Raw genomic sequence first — 26,289 nt, 5'->3', positions numbered from 1 at the left:
TTAAATTGTCAATATTTGGCTTTATTTTTTTGTTTTAGTAGGGCAATGGTCTGATTAACATTAGATTTATTTGTACTGGTTAGTAAATGGAGTTGTTTTCCACTTCACAAGAGAGTCAGTGGAATTTCCATTTCCATTATTTTGTTTTCTAATTCCAAAAGAAACTGAAGAAACTTTAATGAGGTGGAGGTTTTTAAGATGACATTAATCTTTGATTAAAGTCCTTTAATAGGATTATTAGTCTCAAAACAAACAAACAAACCAACCAACAACAAACTAAAAACAAAACCAAAAAACACACCCAATCCCCCAAACCAACCAAGCACCCTCCCCCATGTACATAATCAATTATCAACACAGATGTTTTCATCCTAAATGTTATGAAGCATCCCTACTCTTCTGTAAACAAAATTTGAAGAGCCTGGAGGAAATATCCCTTTAACAGAATAAATAAGCTTATCATATGCGAGTGGATATCACTTGGGAAGAAAATCTATGTTTGTCTATGTTTTGTGTAGCTGTAGTAATGGGAATGTCAATTAGCAGTCACATTGTAAAAGTGACGTTTCCATCTTGTATTTCTGCAGGAATATATGCAGTGACAATAACTATTCCAAGATGTAAAAACTTGAGCTGTTTTGTTGAATTTTATGAAAGTCTGGTGTCGGGCTGGGCAAGCCAGAAAGATACATGAAGATTGTTGTGCATTTTAAGTCTGCAAGAGAACACATTGCCTTATTACATTTCCTACATTGTGATGAATAGTTCTAAATAATTTGCATAATATTTATTCTGTTGCTTTTGGTACTATTGAAAACACACTGTAGGCACTAGTTTTAAACTTGCTTGTAATGAACTTGCTACAGGGTTGAATTTGTTTATTTATTTTATTTATTTACTCTTTAAATGAAAAAAAGGCGTCAAAAGCTGATTGCTTCCAGCCATTGAATTTATAAATTATCACTTGTAGAAATACACTTTTCTCTTGAACAAGAGTTAAAATTTAAAGCAAGACTGTGCATGTGAATTCTGTACTTATGAAAGTATAAGAGAACGTGCTATCCTTTAAAAATCCATTTAAAAAAAATGTGAAAATGAATTATTTTTTTTAAATGCACATATCCATTAACAAAAGTTTCATAACGGAGAATTCCACCTTCTTTGTTTGCTTGCTTCTGTTTCTGAAAGGTGCACATTTGTGTGAACTTTAAAAATTAATACAGCCATACATAAGGAAAAATCAATGCTACATGTCAGCATGCATATATTATGCCTAAGCTTACTGTAGAATGAAAGATATCCAGTATGGGTTTTTGCACTACTTGAAATCTGAGGTCTTTCAAATACTTTGTAATCCAGACTGCAATACTGTATGAAATATTTATGCTGTATTTATTCAAAAGCAGGGCCATATTGACTTTTATTTCTATTTGAGTATGTGATTACATGTGGAAAACTCGTCATGTTTTCTAGTCAAAATTGAGTAGACATTATGTTCTATATAAAGTTAACAAGCTGCATTGTTTTTTTGTTTGATCTGCATAATATTAAACCCAGATTTTAAATGTCAGTAACTGTGTATGACCATTTGTAGGTGGCTAGATATTGGCTACAAATATGTATTTAGTATGCAATCTATTTTTATTTTCTTAGGAAGGATTGCCTGTAGGAGGGTTATAGCCTTTTTCTGTTGAAATCTTGTATTTAGTCCTAGTAACATTCGTTTTAATATATTCTGAAAACTGTAAGATTAAATATTTTCAATTTCCTTTCACATTTTTTTACCTTCCTTTTTTCTTCCTTCCCCCACCTTCCTGAAAGTGATTAAAATTCAATTCTTGATGTTTCAACTGCTGTCTGAGATCCTTTGGGATCTTCTACCTGGAAAAAACAAACACAGAAACTAAAAAAACCTAAACCCCCAAACTTCAAGTGAACAAACAAAAAAACCATCTTTTACTATTATTTCCTGTTACTGAATCTCATGAAAAGCAACTCACCAGCCCAGATTCACGAAAATGCTACGTAATTAAGCAAAATCACAAATAGAATCAGCAATTTTATCACCCGTGCAACTGTGTCTCTGGTCAGTTTGCCCTCTAGTGGCGAAGGATGCACCATATGTGTGGGCTCAGCTGGTGCTCAGTACAGCTGGGTAATGAGCATCAGCAGAAGTCAGGTCCTGAAAGACTGCAATGCCTTACCACCACAATCCAGAAAAAGGCTTTAGTTTTCTCCACTCAGATGCCACAAATATTTGAGGTTTTGCAAGATTCTTTTTCCAACTTGATGGTAACTTGTATTTTGTCTAGTATGAAATATGCAATGGGTTGACCCTGGCTGGACACCAGATGCCCACTAAAACTGCTCTATCATTCGCCCTCCTCGACTTGACGGGACAGAGAAAATATAATCAAATACTCTTGGGTCAAGATAAAGACAGGGAGAGATCACTCACTTATTACTGTCATAGGCAAACCAGACTTGTCTTGGGGAAATTAACCTAATTTCTTGACAATCAAATCAGAGTAGAACAATGAGAAATAAAACTAAGTCTTACAATCACCTTTCCTCCTATCCCTTCCTTCTTCCCAGACTCAACTTCACTCCCAAATGACCTACTTCCTTCCTTTCAGCAGCAAAGGGGGAACAGGGAATGGGGATTGCGGTCAGTTCATCACACATTGCTTCTGCTGCTCCTTTCCTCTTTGGAGGGAGGACTCATCACACTCTTCCCCTGCTCCAGTGTGGGGTCGGTCCCACAGGAAACATTCATACATGAACTTCTTCAATGTGAGTCCTTTCCACAGGATGCAGTTCTTCACAAACTGCTCCAGCATGGGTCCCTTGCACAGAGTGCACTCTTTCAGGAACAGAGTGTTCCAGCATGGTTCCCCCATGGAGTCACAAGTCCTGCCAGCAAACCTACTCCAGTGAGGAACTCTTCTCTCTACAGGTCCACAGGTCCTGCCAGGAGCCTGCTCCAGTGCAGGGTTCCCATCAGGTCACAGCCTCCTTTGGGTGCATCCACCTGTTCCAGCATGGGGTCCTCTACAGCCTGCAGGTGGATATCTGCTCCGCTACGGATGTCCATGGGTTGCAGGGGGACAGCTTTCCCTACCATGCTCTGCACCACAGGTTGCAGGGCAGTATCTGCTCCTGCGCTTAGAGCATGTTCTCCCACTCCTTCGTCACTGACCTTGCTGTCTGCAGAATTGTTTCTCTGATATATTCTTACTCCTCTCTTAAGATGATGTTCGCCAGCAGGTTTTTTTTCCATCTTCTTAAATATGTTATCACAGAAACACTAGCCTTGGTCAGCTATGGGTCTGTTTTGGAGCTAGCCAACATTGGCTCTGTTGGACACAGGGGAGGCTTCTAGGAACTTCTCACAGAAGCCAGCCCTGTCGCTCACCTGCTACCAAAACCATGCCACACAAACCCAATACAGATTAGTATGTCAGTGTTGTGGCACCTAGTGTCTACTTCTAGTGTACAAAGTGTGATGACATTTTGTTGACTTGCACATGTAATAAATGCCACAAAGTCAAATGACTCTTGATCAAGGAAATTATGAATCCTTACATACTAAGTTGTAAAAAGAAGTCATTAAATATTTTTTTTCTAGATTTTCAGTCAAATATTTTGACTTAAAATCCTCAAACATACCAATGTAATTTTTCAGTACCACTGACATATAAAATATGAGGTATCTGGAAGGCATTAATTTGTATAGAAATGATCATGAATTATTTACAAAATTCCCTCATTGTCAAGCATGTTCTTGGATGTCTTTGGAGTTCTGTCAGCTTGTAGACTAAGAGAAAGGAAGAAAAAATGGAAATTCCAGGAATCAATCCTTAAAGTCTGTAACACTAAGAAATCTAGGAAAATCAGCAAAGCAAGCCAACATTAGCACTTGAGCTGATGTCTCATCAGCTCAGCAGGGTGGGATGCACTGGAGAGAAAGGGGCAGTTGCTGCAGCTGCCTAAGTTCCATATTTGCCAAGCAGAAGGTCTTCCTCTTAAGAGACATGAAAAAAGCACCAGTATCTCATTAGGCACAGAATACTTGCAATGCAATAATGATATACAGATGAAGTAATGAAAGCTCGAGAAAGCAAGAATGGAAACTTTTCTGAAGTTTCAGAAAGGTTTATTTTCACGTGAAATCAGAACTGTTTCTTACAATACTTCCAAATATGACATTGCTCCTGAGAGATATCCTATTACTCCCCTCTTGTAAAGGTGCTATCTTTGTGTTTAATAAACTAAAATGTGGTCTTCCCTTCATTGTTTTTTAATAAATTCCTCATCTTTATATGAAGATGTTCTGTGCCTGGCCTGCTTACCTACCTCTCACCTTCTGACATAGAAAGTAGATTTAACGATATAACTGAAGAATGTTTAAAATCTGAAATAATCCTCAAGCTACTGCCTAATCCAAACCTCACAGAGTACCTTGCAATTCTTAGTTTCTCTTGGGTGGAGAAAAATCTTCCATGTTTCACTGTGAACAGTTCATTTCACACATTAGAAGGTATCTTCTTGCCTTGTAAAGTGCAGGAAAGAAAAAAAGGACACTGGAGAGGACACTGGGTTATTCATCCTATTCAGAAAAAGAGATGGTTCCAGAAAAAGACACTGAGAACATCGTTATCTTCTCCCCCTAACAGTAAGAAAAGACAGCCACATGTATGATCTTACAGCTATATACACGGCTCAGAATCAGTGACTCTTGTCCCTGGCTGTGTCACAGACTTCCGCTGAGATCTTCTGTGATCACATCCATCCAGACTGTTTAGATGCCCAAATCTTCACCCATGATTAAAGGAAACTTTAAGAATCTCTGCTGTGGACTTTCAGGGACTCAGTTTCCTAAGGTAAAATATGAATGACAAAGACTCTAGTCTCTCCCACATTGTAGTTTTCATCAGTATTAAAGGAAGGTCTTCCATTGACTGAGATGATGTAATTCTAAATTAGGTCAGCTCATGAGATCCATATAAATCTGCATGTTATATGTTTGTGAGATCCACTAAGGCTAGTGGGGAGGGGAGGGGAGGGGGTGGAGAAAGAAAAAAAAAAAAACACAACAAAACACAACAAAAAAACAACACGTGTTTGAATCAGTTGGATTCTGGACAGGAGTCCAAAATCTTTTAGCCTTGTCTTATTTTTCAATCTTTTAAAGTTTGCACACTGGTAATTGTAATGTAAAATCCACCTTAGCTTCTTAAGCTTTGCGAAGACTAAGCACCAGCCTGCTGTTCTGTGTCTGGCCAAGATGGAGTTAATTTTATTCATAGCAGCATGTATGGTTCTATGTTTTAGACCAGTGATCAAAACTGTGTTAATAACACACCAATGTTTTAAGTTGTTGCTGAACTGCACTTGCACAGTGTAAAGGTTTTCTGTTTCACATTCTGCCCTCCTTCAGGCAATAGGCTAGGAGTGGTTAAGTGGCTGTATGTGTTGTTTGGTCAGTACCACTCGACTGCTTTCCTGAAAGATCAACTTCTGTTTCTTATAAAGATTTTCATTTTAAGTACTCAGAGAATAATCTTTATAGATATTACAAAAATCTGTTAGGAATTTTTGATATTTTTTTTTATTTTTTTAAATATATTGTGTGCGATAAATATTTTACAGGGTCTACGGGCTCTTGCATCAGGTATAAATTACTGCAGCACTGATTTCAAAATGGTGAACTATTTCTGCCTAGCACTGTATTTTTATTACTATTGGAAGATGACCATTGATTTCACAGTATTGTTGACAATGTTTTTAAGAAAATATTCAAATAAGTAAATAATCAGTACCTGAAAAACTGATCCTTTTAAGTCTTTTAACAATATCTAGAACTGACTGACTTAGAACACGTTTGAAGAAAACATGCTTATTGTTAAGAATGAGTAAATATTACTAAGTATTTTTTATAACTCTGTTCTTATAAGCATTCAGATCTGATGCTTAGAAGTACATTCTTATTAGCATTCATAACTGATCAGCTCATTAATAAGTTTACAGGGAAACAAAAAGGAAGTCCCAAAAGATAATGCTCAGTCACTTTTAAGTGACTTATTTGTTGCTTTAACATATCCAAGATGCCTGAGAAGTAGAATCAACATAATGGCCCTATAAGTGGAAAATCTGTGTTTTAGTCCCATTGCTGAGAGTATGCATTAATTCAAATACCTGATTTAAGTTTCTAATATGGAACGGACAAAGCTCAGACTGTTCTTACTTATGGTGCCTTTTGTCTGAAAACTTCAGCACTTATGAACTTGGAAAGGGTGTTTGCTACAGTTATTCACTTGTCATTCTGAAAGAAGTAATCTTCTATCAAGAAAGAAGTTGAAATATTAGCTGCTCAAAAAACAATTCATAATTTTACTTTGAGATCCTTAGAATTTCTGTCTTTACAGTCCTTCCAGTATAATCTCTATGTATCTTCATCTATACTGTTCCTGCTAGTTTAGACATTTTAAGCTTATTCAGTAACATTTGTATGAGCCATTTCTTCAGTGAAATATAGCGTCTTGAAAAACTGTTCTGGTTTCAGGTCAGATAGAGATCATTTTCTTCCTAGTAGCTGTTATAGTGCTCTGTTTTGCATTTAGAATGGGAACGATGTTGATAGTACACAGATGTTTTAGTCGTTGCCAAGTAGTAGTCAAGTTTTTTTCAGCTTTTCATGCTATGCCAGGTGTACAAGAACCTGGGAGGGGGCACAGCCAAGAAAGCTGACCCAAACTGGCCAAAGAGAAATATGATACTAAATGATGTCATGCTCAATATAAAAGCTGGGGAAGGAAGAAGGAAAGGGAGGACATGTGGAGTTATGGTGTTTGTCTTCCTAAGTAACCATTACATGTGATGGAGCCCTGCTTTTCTGGAGATTGCTGAACACCTGCCTGCTGATGGGAAGTGGTGAATGAATTCCTTGATTTACTTTGCCTGTATGTGTGGTTTTTATTTTACCTATTAAATTGTCCTCATCTCAACCCATGAGTTTTTTCACTTTTACTCTCTCCTCCATCCCACCAAGGGGGACTGAGTGAGGGACTGTGTGGTGCTTAGTTGCCAGCTGGGGTTAAATCATGACAAAAACTTCAGGTCAGAAGTGAATTATTAAAGTAGAATTAAAAGAAAGATTTCACACACTGTTTGCAGGGCAGAATATGAATCCATTATACCAGATTCTTTTTTTTTCCTTATTTCCAGAGGCTTTTGCCTTTTAATCCTTTGTAAAGATTATTTGATCAGAATTATATTAAAATGTGTAAGCATTTCTTCTAACAACATGCTTGTAACCATCATTGGAAAACATATTAAAGCTACTGTCAAGCTGGCTAACAGATGAGAAAAATCTTTCTTCGATCCAATGAGGGATGAGTTTCATCACAGTTTAGTTTTATGATGAAGGCTGAAGAAAGCATATAAATATTAAAAGGAGTCTTAGGAGAAAAGATAACTGGATTGAAAAGATTTTAAGAAAAATAAATTTTAAATTTCCGGTAATACAGAATTTGTTTAAAGCTTAAAGCCGGTAGTTTAATGATTCTCAGCTACTTATAAAAGTAGTGCATTTTAAAATAGCATCAGCAAGAACATTCACATTACACAGTTTAGGTAAGATTTAAATTGTCAGTTCTGTTACAAAAACACATGTAGATCTAGAGGAGACAAAAACATCTCTAATAAGAAAAAAAAAACAACAACCAAACAACCAACCAAACAAAACCCAAAACAAACAAAAACAAAACAAAACAAAACAAACAAACTAGAATTAGACTAATTAGACTGAAAGCTGATCTGGTTTTATCTATCTATTTATTTATTTATTTAGGACAACATGTGAAAATGTGTAAGGATTATAGTCTAGACATGCAGCTGGGTAACAAGTTGCAGTGCTAGACTGTCATTCTAAAACAGATCAATGATCGATCTACTCCAAAATACTACCTCAAATACTGCTAATTACTGCAAACTGCACAGATAGGATGCAATACAGCAAAGAACTGTTAAGAACAAAAGATGTTGTTTATATCATCCATTTGATTATTTTTGCCCTGACAAAACCTTTATGTTTTCTTAATTTTTTAAATGCATGTAGTATAACCTGTGAAACATTTGAAAGGGGACAGTGGTTGGGTACACAATTAGCTGCTATAGGCTAAAGTGTTAGAACCTTGGATACAGTAATATCAATATATTTAGAAATGATATTTCTAAGTCATTCATGATACAAAGGAGCAAGATTAGTAAGTGATGGACCTATAGCATCAACTTTACACTCAGCCTTAAATTTTAAGAAGTATTTTACATTTTTCTAGTTGTGACAGGTTAAAATCATGTAAAGACCTTCATTTTGAGGTGCCTAATGTTTTTGAAGAGAAACTCTTCACAAATACTTTTAACAAAAATAGTATTATCTTGGGAAAAATTTAAAGTGGAAGAAGTAGGTCTGTCAATTGAAAAGACAAAAACGTTAGAAAACATAAATTAAAAGTATAGGGTGCAAAAAAACAACAACAACAAAAACAAAAACAACTATTTACCTAAAAGCAGATAAACATGCAAAACATCACATTCGTTTGAAAATAAATCCTGCAATTAACATATAGTGCTGATATAAGCATTACAGCCTAGCAAACTGCTTGTTCTGTACTTCTGATACTCCACCTTTTTTATAAAGTTCAAGCAATAAATACATTTTTGGTATCTGTATATAAAGAACAGTCTGTAAACACAGAAATGAAAGCATTGACCTTTTTAAGATTTTGAAATCAAATCTTCACACCCCTAGTTGACTTTTCCAAGGTAGATTTCTGCATGGAGACCAGGGGAATAAGAACAGAGAAAAGATGCAAGGATCGACCCCATTGGGTCTGAGGAAAACAAAAATATATATCCCTGTTACGAAAGAAAATATATAATACACCTAGTAGACTGGAGAAACTGGAAGCCTTAAAATAATTACTGTCTTTACAATGCCAGTAACAGTGTCTGCAAATGTCATTTGCTGTGTTATCGACTGTCTTTATTGGAAATTTTCTCAGTGTTGTGCTGATGAGCTGGTACACAGCAGGGTCTGTGCCAGATTGTCCTCTTTCTTTTCACTCCATTTGGGATTTACTCAACCCCAGAAAGTACTAACTGAATGTGCCATTAACCTGCAAGTAGAGGCTGTTGATTAAAATTTGTTTTGTATGAGGAAATGGAGTAAATAATGTGGTTTTTTTTGTTTGGTTGGTTGGTTGTTTTTTTGGTTTTTTTTTATTGCAAGTTCATCTTCAATAATATCAGTGTTTTTTTAAGACCCTTTGTATCTAGGCTTCTAAGTCTGTCTTCTACTTCATTACCAAATCAGGCAGCTATCATTGTAATGTGTCTGAAAATAGCTCTGCAACATACAAAACAGTTATTTTTTTTTAATCATGTGCAGCTAACATGACAGTCAATGGACTAAAATAACATTGACCTAAAAATATGAAGCAGAATTTTTAAAAGTTTTTGTATTTTTTTTTTTTTCCCTCAGCACAACAATCCAGAAGTGCACATGGAGAAAAACATTACAATCAGTCTCCTTCTCTGCAGACATTCAAAACCTGTCTGGACACACTCCTGTGTAAGCTCATCTAGGTGTTCCTGCTCCAGCAGGGGGATTGGACTAGATGATCATTCGAGATCACTTCCAATCCTTAACATTCTGTGATTATGTGATTCTGTGATACTGACTTTGATTGTATTTCAAAGTGAAGTTTGGGGTTTTTTTAAGCTGACATTTCGGAGCTAACTTCTTATGGTAATCATCTTACAAATTATGTCATGTCCTTGCAACACTAACATAATATGAATGAAAGATACAGTAAAGCCGATCTTTTTCCAGCCTTTATGCAAATCTACAATCAGAATATGAATTTTAATGTTTAAAAATTAAAGATCTTGTTTAAAAATTAAAACATTTTAAATCTTTCTTCTGCTTATTTTTAAAAAGCACAAAAAACCCCAGAATGACAACTTGTTTGCAGTCTTTTCTTTATCCAATCCAAAGATATTAGTATCACAAGTGATGTCACTTTCAGCAAGGTGATTCTGACCACCAATTGCCTAAGAAACATCTCTTGCAATTTGTGTTATATTCAAAAGTTTCTGTTTCCTCATCATAAACAGTATTTCTCATACTTGAAATTTATGGAAAACCAAGTTAAAGAAAGCAACAAAGAAGCTTCCGAACCTGACATGAAATGAGAACTCCAAGTTCAGATAAAAATTTGGAAAAAGTTTAGGCTAGTACTCAAGGGTAAATCATGTTCATGATGGAGTTTATATTTTGAAAACTTGGAAAATTAATATTATAGGTAAATAACACAAAATTAGCAGTAGGCTGAGACCTTAATTGTCAGTAAGGCATCCCTGTCAGGTTTTTGCTGAATTTGAACTGGCATCAGAATACAGTCTTTTCCAAGGTAATATTATAGCTCAAGGTATTATAAAATAAGATGGGATCAAATATTATCTGGAAAACCCCTCAGAACTCAGAGAATTTAAACTTCCGGTGGTCTCCTCTGAGTCAGATCTAGTAGCATTTTTAAGGGGCAAGTTTCCTGAACAGAGATCCCTAATGCCATTTGAGATTCCCTAGATTATCTTAAGCAGACTCTTGCTCACAGTCCAGAAGGGAAAGCAGGTCATTCATAGGTTTTATGTCATACTTACCAACTTCTTACAAATACCTTGGATACCCCAGGACTTCTCAGATGTCATTAAGTGTTTTTGCATCTTGGGAACCAAGCTGACTCTTATTGCTTTTCTGTCTGTAATCAGTTTTGAAAGAAGGAACAAAACACATTTTAGCAATAAGCAGCTGCAACAATCTAGAAGGTTTTATTGTTCTTTTTTTTTGTTTCAGTTCAGACTTTATTCAACATTGTTATGTTCAAAATCTTGTTTAAGGGGAAAGAAGAAATATCCGTTATGTATAAAGCCAATAATTTATTGTTAGCGTAATGGTTATTTTAACAACCTAAAGCAGGAAGCATTATTAATTCCAGGTCAAGTTGTTATAGGAAAAGAAATAATTTTTCTCTACAGGAAAAAAAAAAAAGTCTCAGTAATAGCAGTAATACAATTAAAACTGTTTCAGACAGGTTTAGTTTTTATGTTTTTCCTGGTGCTATCCCTCCTCCTGCTTCTCTGAGTCCTGGGGTCAGTTTCATTCTGGTGGTGGTGGTGGAGGGGCTGCTACAGTGAGTTGTCAGCAGCAGGAGTCCTTCATCAGGAGGTATATGGTTGGTGTTCATGTTGAGGGTTCCTTCTTCCTCACTCTGGGATTCACTTAGAATAATTTTAAGATGTTTGCTAAAATGATTTTACAACCTTCTCTTTCTTCACTGGTCTGCAGCTACATATTATATCTGAATATAATACCTATGATAGTTTTTAGGTATGTTAGATACTCATTCTTTTTTCTTTGTTACTTCTAAGACCAGTTTTGTCCAGCTCCAGACCTATATTTCTATAACTGACCATGGGTGTGTTATTTACAGTCATTAGGTCTCCAATTCCAACCTGTACTCCATCATTTATCATCCCACTCCTGTGTTCTTCTGTGCTGCATCCCCGCTTCTCCAGGCTTCTACTATCAGACCAGGTCTGTATTTCTCTACATCGTTGTCTCAAAACCATGAATATCTCATTCTGGATAGAAAAAAAAACCTACTTGTCACTACTGTCTCTGTAAAACTATGATTGCACCATATAATAATATGCAAAATGAATTATATATAACCTCCTGATCAGAAGAAAAATTGTTGTTACAGCTCAACCAAATAAAAACAAAGCTACATACAAGTCAAGAAAAGTTCAGACACAGCAATCCTGATCAGCCTCTGTCCTAAGATCTCGCAAGCTCATTGCACAGCCTGTAGCCTTTACTAGATGTGGTAATATAATAATATAATATAATATAATATAATATAATATAATATAATATAATATAATATAATATAACATTATATTACATTACATTACATTACATTACATTACATTACATTACATTATATTATATTATATTATATTATATTATATTATATTATATTATATTATATGCTAGAGGATTACAGCACTTTCAGAGAAGGAAGTATTGTTGCATATATTGCACCAATTTTAAACTTATGAAACTTCATGTAGTACAAATAAAATTCAAATTTTCATTATTTTAAAATACAGAAGTGAATTAGGGCCTGAGAAAATGCCATGAAGATGTGTCAAGGAAGGCTTAGATTGGATATTAGGAAGACTTCTTTCACCTAAAGGGTTGTGGAGCACTGAAACAGGGTCCCCAGGGAGGTGTCACTGCCCCCAGCCTGACAGTGTTCAAGAAGAGACTGGACAACGCCCTCAGACACATGGTGTGAACTGTGGGGTTGTCATATGCAGGGACAGGAGTTGGACTTGATCTTTGTGGGTCCCTTCCAACTTGGGACATTCTATGATTCTATAAATTTCACTTTTATGACTGGAACTGAAATCATTCATCAAAGTGAAGCAAATATCCAGACTATTGAACTTGAAGCACCTGACCCATTTTCTGAATCTGGGAAGTGAACAACCAACCGAAACTGTTACTTTCCTGGATTGAGTTTATCAGTAAAACTGAGAAGACTTTGAGATGGCTATTGCAGATGCCTTAGATGTGCTAGCTTTGTTTTATTGGTTGATTGGTTGGTTTGGTTTGCCTCATCTGTATGCAGGGAGTTAGTATCTGGTGGGTTGTAAAACCAGTCTGCATAGCTTTCTTGAATCTAAGTATTGTAATGCTTTCGAAGTTTATATTGATTAAGTTCAGCAAAGATTACATAATAGGAGGTCAGAATATGAGTTGAAGTAATGGTCTGCTTCTCTCTGAGATATGTAAAGAGCTTTCACTTTTTTTTTTTTTTTTTTTTCTTCCCTCTTAATGTGTGGTCATTTGATAGGAAATTTTGTGCTGATTTGCCATTGAATTCTGAGGCCTTAAGCAACAAACAGAACAGTATTGTGTTAAGATTACTGAATCTGTAATGGAGGGCATGGGACAGCTCAGAAGTAATATCTTTATTTAATCTCCCCTGAATGATCTTGAGGAAAATGGCTTAGTAGATATGGGATACACTTATCAAAGCTCACTTCTATGAAACAAGAGCAGGCATGATTTTGTGTTATCCTAGTCTACCTTTTTAATCCTCTTGTCACAATTAAGTAATGAATTAAGTGTTTATTGAGCATTCATTAACAGAAGGAATTCTGTCAAAACCTTGTATAAGCATGTCAGAACACAGATGACATTGTTGCTCCAAACTTCTCCAGCTGTACCTACAATACAAAACCTGAAGTAGACTTCAGAACAGGTTTAAAATGGATAAATTATAGTCTGATTTAAGTTGATAAATAAAGTCAGGCCAGGGATTAATCCCTGGCCCTGAAGTCATCTGGAAAAAGCTTGTTTGAGGCCCACATTGACTCTTTAAATCAGATTTGCCTTGGAGAGATCTAGTTGGAGTAAATTAAATCTGAGTTTTGGACCAACATAACAATTAAGTGCCGTGAACAATAGCAATTCATGTACTGCATGGTTGTGTGCCAGGAACTGGTTTTTGATCCTAAGCCTGAGTAGCATGGCATCCATTATAGAGACCTAACTCTCGTACCATTCCAATCAGGTTAGCCACAATACACTGCCTGTTGCAAACAGTCTTTAGCCCATGTGAATGACCAAATCACAGTCAAGAGTTGTTGCAGAGTGGTGGTTGGCACAGATTAAACAATGGGATGTACTTTCCTAGCACTTTAAGACTGTGAGTTTCACAGTTGTGTGTCTGTACCCATGACATATCACTCTTTACTTTCCTGGAATAGGTATAGACTTGCAGAGGTAGTGTTCAAGGTTTCTTCTTACCCCTCTTCTGTTTAGTAGTATAGATGTACATTGAAACATGTGCATTTTTTCCTGCATTGCTGCCTGTTGAAATGTTTGCAGCTTGGCTTAAAAATGTCCACATTATGCTCAGAAAAAGACAAACTGATGCACTGCTGCATATGACAGTCAATTTTTATTGACCCAGCAGACTGCAAGACTGAGCACCTGGGTGCGCACTAAGGCACTGAGTATGCTGAGAATCAGCCTTCTAAAAGGACTCTGAGCTCAACCCTGCGCCCTTAAGGGAGCCAAAGCTTACAGATGAACAATACAAAAAGTAGTCAGGCTTTAGACTCACACCTGACTGACAGTATGACAAGCTTTCTATGCTCAATCTTTGCTTAACACAGAAAAGTTTTCAATGTTGTGATTATAATTATAGCATGAAGCCACCATGAGCAGAATACTTGCTTCAAAAGGATGACTGATAGTCCACTTGTGGTCTCACCCCTTTCATAAATATTTGCATCATAAAGGCACTATGTGGCTTTTCAGACATCTGGTAATGGTCGATCGTATTCAAGACAAGGGCAGCAGGACTACTGTTTGGCCAGACTGCAACAAAATGCTAAAACAGCAATGAAGAACCTTGTATTTTACTTGACTCTATCAAGTATTATCAGCCTTTTTCTTTCAGGAGCATTCTAGTACTAAATAAAAACCAGAACCATTTATGAATACATTGTTCCAGTTCTAGATATGCTGTACAATTAAAGAGCTATTACACCAGTAAGTAATTATCCAAAACAACTGCAACCAACTGTAAGGAACACATAAAACTATATTCACCATTTGTTTAATAATTTAAAATATAATAATAAAACAAAAAAACAGTCCAACCAAGTCTAAGGGTGAAGAAGTCACATTTCAGTGGATTGTATTGATTAGATTTTGTTTACTGCAATGGAGCACACTCTTATGAAATGTGCTGAAAAGAAAAAGAATTATCCCAAGTTAGAATGGCTCAGGAGCCTCCTAGGGTTTTTTAAAGCAGTGTTTTAAAATTATGTCTGGAAAGGCTAGCAGGGGATTGAAGATACACTTGTAGGCTTTGACAAATTTAGGCCTAATAGCTCTAAAATAACGTAAGCAAGCCAGTGCAGATAGTGAATCAGCCTTCTGAACATGTGTTAGGAACAGATTTTCTAATGTACAGATAATATAAATATATGTATGGTTAATAAAAAGGATAAATTAAGAGTCTGAATATACCTATTAACAACATATCAGATGACATTAGGTACCATCTGTCTGTTCAATAGCAAAATATTTTCTGATTGTTATAATGGCTATGCTTGGCGAATTAGGGCTAAAACTTCCACAGCATTAATACTAATAAGGCACCACTCTTCTGCTACCCCAAGCACCTTTCTCACAAAACAAATAGTGTTGCTTAATAAACTAGTACCTGTAAGCAGTTTAAGAACCTCTGGTTTAGTGCTCAGTCTTAAACAAATTAAGAATTTTATTGTTGACTTCTACCTTTTTGAACATTTAAGACAGGCACAAATATTGCATCTAGTATACACATATAACACACTAGAAAACTAGTTATGTTAATTACAAAATCACAAGGCTGAATTTCAAAGAAGGGGTGATTTCACTAAGTACTAAACTGTATTTCTGTAAAAACTTGAGTTATTCTCTGCATTGTAAGTAACTTTGTGACTTAATCCTCTTAGATTCATGGAGGATTAAACAGTTCTAACCATTTTCCATTAGTACTGAGAATCCACGGCCTGGCTTTTTTTTTTTTTTAATTTCCTCATAGATATAGAAAATTAAACATATTGAATGTGCAAGTAACTCAGGGACCAGTCTAGCCCTCAGCAAAACCAGCAAAACTTTTTCCATTGCTTTCAGCAGTACAGGATCAGGGATGTGGCATTTAGTGTGCAAAAGGCTTTGAAGCACAGTCTTACCATTTCAATACAGGCTCCAGCTGTGAAAGGCATTGTGCTGGTTCACTGCAGCCTTTAGGTTCCCTTACATGACTCTGAAAATAAGTGCATTCATCTTTGTTGACCAGCAACTCCACATAAGACACTGAGAGTAGAAATGGGTCTCTGTTTTTTAAAAAAGGCACTGCTGATATAAAATTATCCCTATTTCTGGCAGTTTAAATTAAAAGAAAGCAAAACCTTTGCTTTATGCCCTCAGAATTATTGCTAGCTGTATGAGGTTGTAGTAAATTGTCAGGGTGCTCATGGGAAATCTGAAACTTATTGAAAAGACTAAACTGCATATATCATTACTAGGCTAAAGTAACACTCTGTAGTACAGTGGCATTCTGTTCTAACTGCAAAGGGCCAAGGACATTGTCAGGATAAAATTTGTAAGGAGATCTATCATCTTCCATTAGTCACCTATAACTACCAGAAAAATTAAACAGCTTTTGGGGGACAAAAACTCTATTTGCAAACCTTGTCCTGTCCTTGTTCTAAAGAACAATTCATCCTGAAGGGCTCCAAAATTATACACACAGATGTGAAGACATTGTCCTAGTGGCTAGGAGATTCCTGAAGTACTTTGATCCTTTAAGACCCCAGTATGCTTGTACTTTTTCTCATACTGCATACACATTAATTCATACAGCGTATTATTTCCAACTACCTGGCTGACTGATATTTAATTTTTTTTTCTTGCAGGTAATTGAGCTAAAAAAATAAATAAATAACGATGAAAATATGACTCTATTTTCACAGGAATAACTTGTTTGTTTTGATAATTTTGTTACTTTTAATAGTATGAGTATCTGAGAGTAACTTATTTGATAATTCACATCTTCAGAAAACTCCTCAAATTAACAAAAAGGTAACCAGAAGCAAAGAAAGAGAAGCCACTGATGGGCGATCTATTGATGGAAAACGGTGAGAAAGAGTAAGCTGTGGCACCGACTCTCTTCGTCTGCCTTTGTAACCTGCACTGCTATATAGAGGTGATAACTATTATTTGGTTTAACATGTAGTTCAACTATTATGATGTATTGCAAAATTTTCAGGGTTTAAGGGTGATGTAAATGAAGGAGTGTTTTTGGAGAAGGGTCAGTAAAGCCTGTTCCCCAACAGTGAAATATGATCTCCAGTCTAGAAATGTTCTAAGGATTTATCCTAAAGCAGTTGAGCTACCTCATTTTTTTCAATAAGGTATACTTGAAACTGAGTAAGCACATTGATTTATAAAACTCTTAATTTGAAACACCTCCTTTCATCTCTTTTGATTACTGGTATAACATCCTAAAGGCTGTTCTATTCAGATTAGAGAATCAAACTTTGTGCCTATATAAACACATTATTTTTAAAATGCTGACATGAAAAGGCTTACAAAAATCAAGATTATAGCAAATTTTAGGAATATTATTTAATAATAATGTCCAAAGGTTGTAAACTTTTTTTTTAAAAAATATTTCCCACTATCTCAAATAAATCCAAGTAAACAAACAAATAAATAAAAATTTACATGAAGAGTTAATAAAAAACAGAAAAAATAAACAATAATATTACTCAGGCTTTTAATGTCCCCTCTCTCCAAATCTCAACAACATCAGTATAACCATAAAGGCTTAACATGAGATGAAAAACAGAAGTTGTCTTGCAGATGTGAAGAATCATTTTTCAGATATAAGTATATTTTAATTAAAACTTTTTAATAAATACAGTCTTCTCTATGGTAGCAAAATGTTCTTTTTACTGTACTATATTTTGAATGTTAAATGCAATATAACAAACAATGTCGTATGTGGTTATCTTTAAAGTTATTTACACTGAATTTGAGATTAGGACAGAAGTCTCAAGTCCATTTTATACATACTAATGCAACTTAAATACTGTAGTGAAGCAGTTTTCACTTTTTGTTAAGCCAGGTGCCACAGCTTCTGTGAACCCAGGTGTCCACAGCTCAGAAGGAGCTGTAAAGTTTCTGATAATGTGCTAAAATAGTGTCTGTGCATTAAAAAGCCAAGTCTTTAATATAAAGTCAATCGTATTACTTGGTAAACGAAGAGCATAGATAAATATATATCATGTATTGATGGTATAAAATCTGTTGTTTTTTGTTTTTTGTTTTTTGTTTTTTTCCGTGTAAAAACTAAACACATAGATTATTGAGCATAACTTTATTAAGATCATTACCTTTTTTTTTGGATGATGAGTGTTTTGGCCAGTTTGCTTTGTAGTGCTCTCACAGAAGCAGTTCTGCCTGAAGAAATAAGTCCTTATTTGCCGATGTGTATATATATATATATATATATATGTGTGTGTGTGTGTGTTGATTACCTATGGAAGCATATATGAATTTTTAAACCTCTGTGTGTGTGTATTTGTAAGCTTTTGTATAGATATGTGCATATATGTAAGCAGAAGTTTATAAATACCTGGATTCATATACATATACATGCATAACACATTGCAGATATTTAAATATTCCGGTGAACATAATCATTCAGAATAACTGAGATTGCTCTGTGGTTCATATAAAAATTGTTGTTGGTCTTAGTCCATTATGTACTGAAGCAGCAGCCACAAATTACACACTTAAAAAACAACAATACTGACACCCTTGTTAGTAGTCTTGTAAAAAAATACTTGTTCAAAAAGAATTACAAACTGAACCCAGCCTATGTAACCTTAGGCCACTGAGACATGAGCCTGGGGCACTTATCTGTCATGTATCCCTTTACACCTCTAAATCCCCGCAGTAACAGACCATCTGCACCCGTAATCAGATGGCCAGACTTTGGAGCAATACACCTTGTTTATAAAGGACAATTCTAATTTACAAAAAACTCTATTTTGGGATGTACTCTGGGAGCAAACCTCTGATGCTTTCAGATCAGCCATCTGTCTTCACTCTTGCCAAGTTACCTCTAGGTTATGCTCTTTCCCCTCTTCAGCACATTATCCTGTCTGTTGCACACTCACACAGAGTGAAGATCAAGAGAAAGAGCATTTGAGCAGGTAGGATAAGGAAGAATACTCTTACAGTGTATGTTTACATACTTTTCTAAGCAGATACGGTTTCAAAGATGGGACGAGATAGCTCTTAAGCGCTTTCTGCTGTGGTATTTGCTACTTCTTTTGGTTCTGAATTTCAAGGGGAGAGGGGATCATCCAGTTAATCATCCATTATTAATCATCCATTAAATACCAAGCCCTTTACACCACCTAAAAGCAGCAGCATGGACCACCTAGGTTTTCGCTGTGGGGCTCCTGGGGGCTGGAACATCCTTGTCTGGTCCTGGGCATCTCTGCCCAAATGCTTCATATCACTCGCAAGTGGGTCTCCAGAAGAAATTATCCCTCTTCCCTTGAAAGCTGCAGCTACAATTGCATCTGAAAAAATGGTCTACCAGTTAAGTTTGGTGCCAGCTTTACCGATCTGCTGAATGATTTATCCTGGAGAGAAACTGAGCTTACAGCAATCTAATACGTACACAGGGTAGTCACTAGGCAAATCCAGCAATTTAGATCATACTTATGCTTCCCTAAAGGTATTCACCCATAAAGTACCCCAGTCATGGCAAGCTGCACATTGTCCCTGCTGCCTTTATGTGTGGTGATGTGTCACAGAGGTACAGCAAGTTTTGAACAGATAACACAGGCTAAATTACTTCCTGGAAGAAGTCAAAGTGGGACCAAAATTCCAGCAAATCTCCAAACAGCATGCCATGTCATTGCTCTAAGCATATACCCCATCAGTCAGTGAGAGCAGCCACAAGCACTAGAATCTCTGCTGTACTAGAGAGGATGTTAGCACTCATGTTTTGGGGAAGAAAAACAGGAAGGCAAGAATAAAATATAGAGATTTAGGGGAAAGATAGCTAGATCAAGTATTTTGTTATTTGCAAAGAGGCATGAAAAAGCTTTCGCTGCCTTCCTTCAGTAGACTGATAGACCATGACCGTTGCAAAACTAGCTCAGACACAATCCACACAGCTATGCTGAAAATCTGTCAGTCTCCAGAGTACCACAGTTAGCAAATTTAATGTTTGTTAAATTCACATTTGTGTCAGATGCATAATACAATAACCTAAGGAAAACAAAACACAGAATAATACAAAACCAAACCAAACAAACAAAAACAAAACCAACCAAACAAAGAAAGTTGAAAAATACATTTAAGAACAGCTACAGTGAGTAGATGTAACAGTATGAATGCCATAGATAAAATGTTGTAAAAATAAAAGTCACCATAAACATGTCAGCTCTGGGAGTATCTGTCATCTCTGTTTAAATAGCCACTAAATCTCTATAGAGAAATTCCGTGAAAGGGTATGTGGGAAACATAAAAAAAAGATTTGAAAAAAAATATTATAGGTCTTCTTAAGTACCTAAATATTTACAGTTGTATTTTTATTCAGTAAGTACTTGAAAAATTCAGATGAGCTTGGTTTTGCTTTGCATAATCCCTGCATCATCCAATTCCTGCATCGGTTTCAAACACTGTCTTCTTGAGTATGATGACAGGGTATGTTGAAAAGAATACCAGTAGAATTGTCCTTTCAGCATCAATTTTACATAATTTTATTGAGAAACCTGCCTAGTACCATTATAACTAAGGCCTATGAATGCATATCCTTTATATCAGTGTTACTACTTTGATTACAGGTGACTTTCTAATGGTGTTACTATAGAAATATAATTTGTAATTAAGACAAAAGTGATGTTGATATAGCTTATTTTTGCATAAGAAAAGAGAAGTTCATTCTAGAAACAACTGTTCATAGCTGGATACAAGCTACTAGACATGCTGTTTCCCTCCCAGATTCCACCTCTCACCTTCCTACTGAAAGCACTCATGCATTAGTATTGCTCTGGTCTATTTCTGTCTAAATGAAATGGATTAGCAAAAGGCTATTATTTAAAGGGTTCTTGCCTGTGGACAGATATCCTAAACACACTTCCACTGTTAAGAGATGTCATTATACAGCATAGCTTGCTATTTATTGGCATTTCTCAACCAGATTTGATTTAGAACTGTTAAAATATTCCCAAAGCTTAGTAAAAATGAGCCATGTAATGTCAGACCTTATATTTAAAATGCTTGAGCTGATCTGACCAGGCAATGAATGCATTTTTCATTATTTTCAGCTTCTGAAATTCAGACACCTCTCAATTTCCATCACAAAATTTCAATTCTTTTAACAAGACTTAACAAAAAGAGGGGTTTTTTTAGTCTTTTTTTTTTCCTTTGAAAATGATTTTAAACACATAAAACATTGTTTAACATTGAATCATTTTAAAATAATTGAACTTTTTTATTTACTATAATTTATCTCTTTGTTAAATATTCACAGAAATTTTGAGATTTTGCTGTAAGGATTTTTCAAGGTAATGTAAGGATATTTCAAGATTTTTGTTTGTTGCCTTCTTTTAAAGTTTCTCCTTACACAAGAACACATCAATCAATATGTATTGCATAGTTCAAGTGCCACTTATAAACTAGTAATCTATATGCAAAAGTTGACAAAGTGTCTTTTATGAGAAGCAATGTGCTATGGCATATGTATAGAGAACATACATCATTTATCCTTTCAATCATGAATTAGAAAATTTGATTTGTTAATGTATTTTTTCCTTGAATTGTAATTTTGCCAAACCCCTAGGTTCTGAAGCAACAATTCAAAGAATCATAGAACCATTTTGGTTGGAAAAGCCCTTTAAGGTTATCATGACCCTGAAATCTTTAGATTAGTTCTGGCTTCAAATATCTAAAATATTGAATGGTGGCATATAATTTACCTCATTTTATTTGAACCTTTAGAAATAAAGTTATCATGTTTTCCTCTCTAACAGTAGAACTAACATAATTTAATTATGATTTTTTTAGGATAATATTGAGATACGTTATTCTTGTGAGGCTGTAAAAACACTATTGAATTAGGGTAAATACACAGACACACACACAAAAAAAGTGCCTCCTTCATTCTGGAAGCTGACCATAGTGAGATTTAAAATATAAAGATCCCACTACTATACTCCTCCCTTTCTGCCTGAATAAAAGTGGCAGGAATTATCCATGCATTAGATCAAGGAAATAAAATATCCGTCAGATTTACACTATAGGCACTGAACTTGGACTTTACAGGCATCTCTCTGAGTATAGAAGGAGCCATGTAACAGCCATAACATACATAGGCTGAATTGCTCAATGGCTTAAGCCAACAATGTGAGAGGCTGAATGCTTTATCTTGACAACAATTGCAGGCCTGTTTGTTGCTTGCATCTACAGTCTTCATCATTTTAAGCAATTTTCTTCCATTCCCTGGAAAAGGTCAAACTTTATTTCTCTTGTTAAAACATATATTTGTTTCATTTTATAGGCTTAGACCCTCCTGAACATGAGTACCTACAATTTTCTGAGGTTTGCAGCTTACCTGAATTCCACAGAGCTTTCTCAGAGATGGCAAAAAGAAGTATTGCAGGTAGCAGGGCAAGGATGCTGCCAAATTTAAAATTGTTTCTCCAAGGCATGGACAAGTTGCAGCTCTCTGCCAAATGACTGTATGATTAACACAAAGCAAGCAATGTATTTTTTCTCTAGATTCATACTGAAATTTAGCTTTTTCTGTCTGTCAAAACGCAAACCCAAACAACTGAAAATAGTATAAGACAGATACATGGAAAAGACATCAGGAAAAAAAAAAAAAAATTAAATGTTTGACCATTTTTTTTAGAAAGTCCCAAAAATAAAGATTTACAAAATCTGAAATAATGGAGTTAATTTTCTTCCTTGTAGACTTTATAGTGCTGCGTTTTTAATTTAGAATGAGGATAATGTTGATAATAAACTGAGGTTTGTTGCCTACTAAAGGAAAGTGGTAAATGAATTCCTTGATTCACTTTGCTTGGGTACACGTCTTTTGCTTTACCTATTCAGCTACCTTTCTCTCAACTCATGAATTTTTGCACTTCTGTGCTTCTGATTCTGTCCCTCATCCCCCTTGGGGTAAGTGACAAGTGGGTGTGTGGAGCTCAGTTGCTTGCTGGGGTTAAACCACAGTGTGTGTATGGACAGCTTTGTCATTCATTTTCTTCTTTTCAAAATTCAAATTTTAGTGGGACCACATCTTTTTTATTATTTTTATGCTCTAAATTGTTAGATCGCTCCTTCAGTGAAAGGAGTAAGGTGAGGGAGAAAAAAATCTATATAAATTTTGTATCATCACAGATAATATAAAAAAGGCAGCCCATTGTTATAAAATTTTCGTCTCACCACAGACATAGTCACATGGAGATGTGTCCATTCCTGTTAGATGTACAACCAAAATTTAAAAAAAGTGAAATAATTGTCCCAGTAAATCTGTATCTCATGTTTATGCTTAATCTGAAGATTCTTCATATACTTCATCTAGTATTAACAAAACATTACAAAGAAAACCTGATTCATTTCCATCAAAGAAAGACTGTTTCATTTGGAATGATTAATTTAAAAACAGAGCTAGCCCTTATTTAGGTGAATAAATGTCTGCTTCAGGAAAAAAAAAAAAAAAAAAAAAAAAAAAGAGAAAAACACAGGTCCTGTTTTAAATCACATAAGAAAAAAAAAAGACTGAAAGTATTTGCAGCTTATAAAATATATCCTTTCTCCCATTCTTCTTTGATTTATTTACCGTAAACTGTGTTCAGGTGCAATAGAATTTTTGCTATTGCTTTATTGCTTTAATAAATCAGAACTATCACTGCATGTAAACTCTGATTTACCAAAACACACCAGCTCCTCATATTTAAGGCTAATGAATATGTTCCTATCAGTAAAATAAATAGAACCAGGACACAGATCTAAAACCTAGGCATTTTCTCCACTCTTTAACAGTGAGCTCTCATCTCTGGTGTGGTTTTGTCTTGTGTGAACAAGCACTCTTACAGGTAATGTTTAGGCCATTGGTGGTTCCCAGTAGGCAAGATGGAAAAAGTCACTGTATTCTGGTGAGAAAGAGAACTGTGATGTGCCAACAACCCTTAAACCCAGAAAATAAGATTAATTTATTTAACAATACAGGTGAAACTCTGGATGGTGACAGCAACTCTATCTCTAGTACCTTACCATCCTGAACATAAATCTAGTAGCAGACTAGCTCTTATTTCTAACCCTATAAGAAGTACTGTGAACATCATAAATGTTACCAAACACTCACATCCCTATGGAGTCTTAACTTTCCCATATGTTGTTTTCTTGGGACTTAAGGAACCAAAGATCCAAGAAGTAGTCATAAACATATCATTTTCCATAATCCACTCACACCTTCTCCACACAGAAGCCTCAGGTAATCAGTGTTCATGAGTGCTTAGTGGTAAACTATCAACCAAATTGCACACTGATGCCCTTCTGTACCTTTAGGGCCTCCACAGAAACCATCTGGAGCAGCTGTGGCCTTCAGTTATGCCCAGATTCTTACTTCTTTTTTTGTGGTTTGAATTAAAAATAAGTCTGAGAGCTCAGAGCTGAGTGAGTGATTTCATGGAAGAATCAACTGGATGTGTCCAAAGTTTTCAGTATTTAATAGGTTATAAAAAAAAATAGCTTTAAAACTCAACAAAATAGTTAAGTTCATTAGTTAGTATCAAAAACAGCAAATAAACACAAATAAAGGTTGTGGTACTTTTAAAAAGTTATAATAATTGCAAGAAATAATGAGTAAAAAAACCCTCTCAAATGGTTATAACTTAACTTCATACTCTTGTTTCCAACTAATTTTCAGTCAAATTAGCATCTGACATTCCTCTGAACCCTCACTTCAGTAAGAGGGTTTAGGAGGTAATTTAGGCAAAATTGCTCTCCTCTTAAGCAGTTACAAATGTGTTTTTAAAATAAGCAAATGTTTGGAAAACAGTAAAGACTTAACTTTGTCTACATCTGTTGTTCAAAAATATATTTACATTTTACTGTACTGTACTGTGTACATAGAAGTGTAATATGCATGATATTTTATTTTTCTGTATGACTGTAGTACTCATCAGCTGTACCTTTGGGAAACAATACCTTTAACATCAGTCAGAACCACAACTTTACAAGCTGGAAAAACAAAACCAAGAGATTGTCAATTTATTCCTAGGAGAGTCACCATAAAAACCAGACAAGACTTTTTTAATGTTTCCCTCCTTGTGTTTTTGCTGCTAGCTGACTCTACAGACATCACATATATTGTTTTCATTTCTATACATTGTAACCCACCTGAGAATTCATAAAACATGTGCATGTTCCTTGTGATTCGGCAAACTCAGTAAATGCTAGAAATATATTAAGTTTGCACATCCCTAGTAGAAATATTAGGGAATAAAAAACAATGACCTGAACAAGAAGTCAGAATTCGATAGGGATCTAAAGTAGACTGATCATAGTAAAAGAAACCTACCAGAAGAAAATAATACAGTATTCAACTTTTCAGGTCTCAAGGTAGCTGCCTAGGCAGTGGAAACTGCAATCAGAGCTGCTTTTTATTACTATTATTTTTATTTAAATGCCTATTTAAATAAACTTTGTGACAGAAAGTTGTTTTTCATGGACAGTGAGAGTTGTAACAAACTTTTTTCCAAATATCTGCTAGTGGCTAGAAAAATGCTGTATGAAATCAAATCCACTTCATGTGTGAGACAAATTCTGGAGTTATCCAAGATATATGGGGAGTAAAGACATAGGACAATAATCTCCTAATTTAGATGCCTCTGTCAGATACATAAAGTTAGATGAAATGGACTTGGACATTTTGCCTTTTTTGCCAGAGGAGACTGAAGAGTGTGATCAAAATTAGGGACTTCTTTTTATTTTCTCCCCAACATGTAGCAGAGTAGATAGCCATTGCCATGGCATAAAATCTGTTCTCTTCCTGCAATACATATAGATTCTTTAGTTACCTGTTTTTTGTTCTCTGCTTAGTTCTACATAGAAGATTGTGCAATATATGAAAAAAATATTAAAGTTTACAACATTTTCTTTCCTAATACATTCTTTATTAAAAATGAATTCTGACAAGATGTTCATATAACCCTGTGACCAGTGATTCTTTCTGAGATTCTAGGTATTTAAAGATATATAACTAGGAAGAAACACTGGCTGTTGGGATGTAGGTGATTATTAGATGAGCTGAATCTCAGTCTGTGAAGTCTAATCTTAGATTTTATCCCCAGAAAATTCACTGAGTAGCACTAATTTTCAGAAAAGCTAAATACCAAGCAGTTCCTAATGAATTTGGTGAGTAATGTATGATAATATTGAAGAACCATTAAAATAAATTAAATATGACATCAGTGTTTTAACACCACACAGAATTACTGTGCACACAAAACAAACAAACAAATAAATAAATATAGTTGTGGTATTGGATT

This window comes from Nesoenas mayeri (assembly GCF_963082525.1).
Source record: "Nesoenas mayeri genome assembly, chromosome: 1".
In the NCBI taxonomy this organism is placed as follows: domain Eukaryota; kingdom Metazoa; phylum Chordata; class Aves; order Columbiformes; family Columbidae; genus Nesoenas; species Nesoenas mayeri.
The sequence above is the reverse complement of the archived record's forward strand: the minus strand, read 5'-3'. Positions refer to the sequence as shown.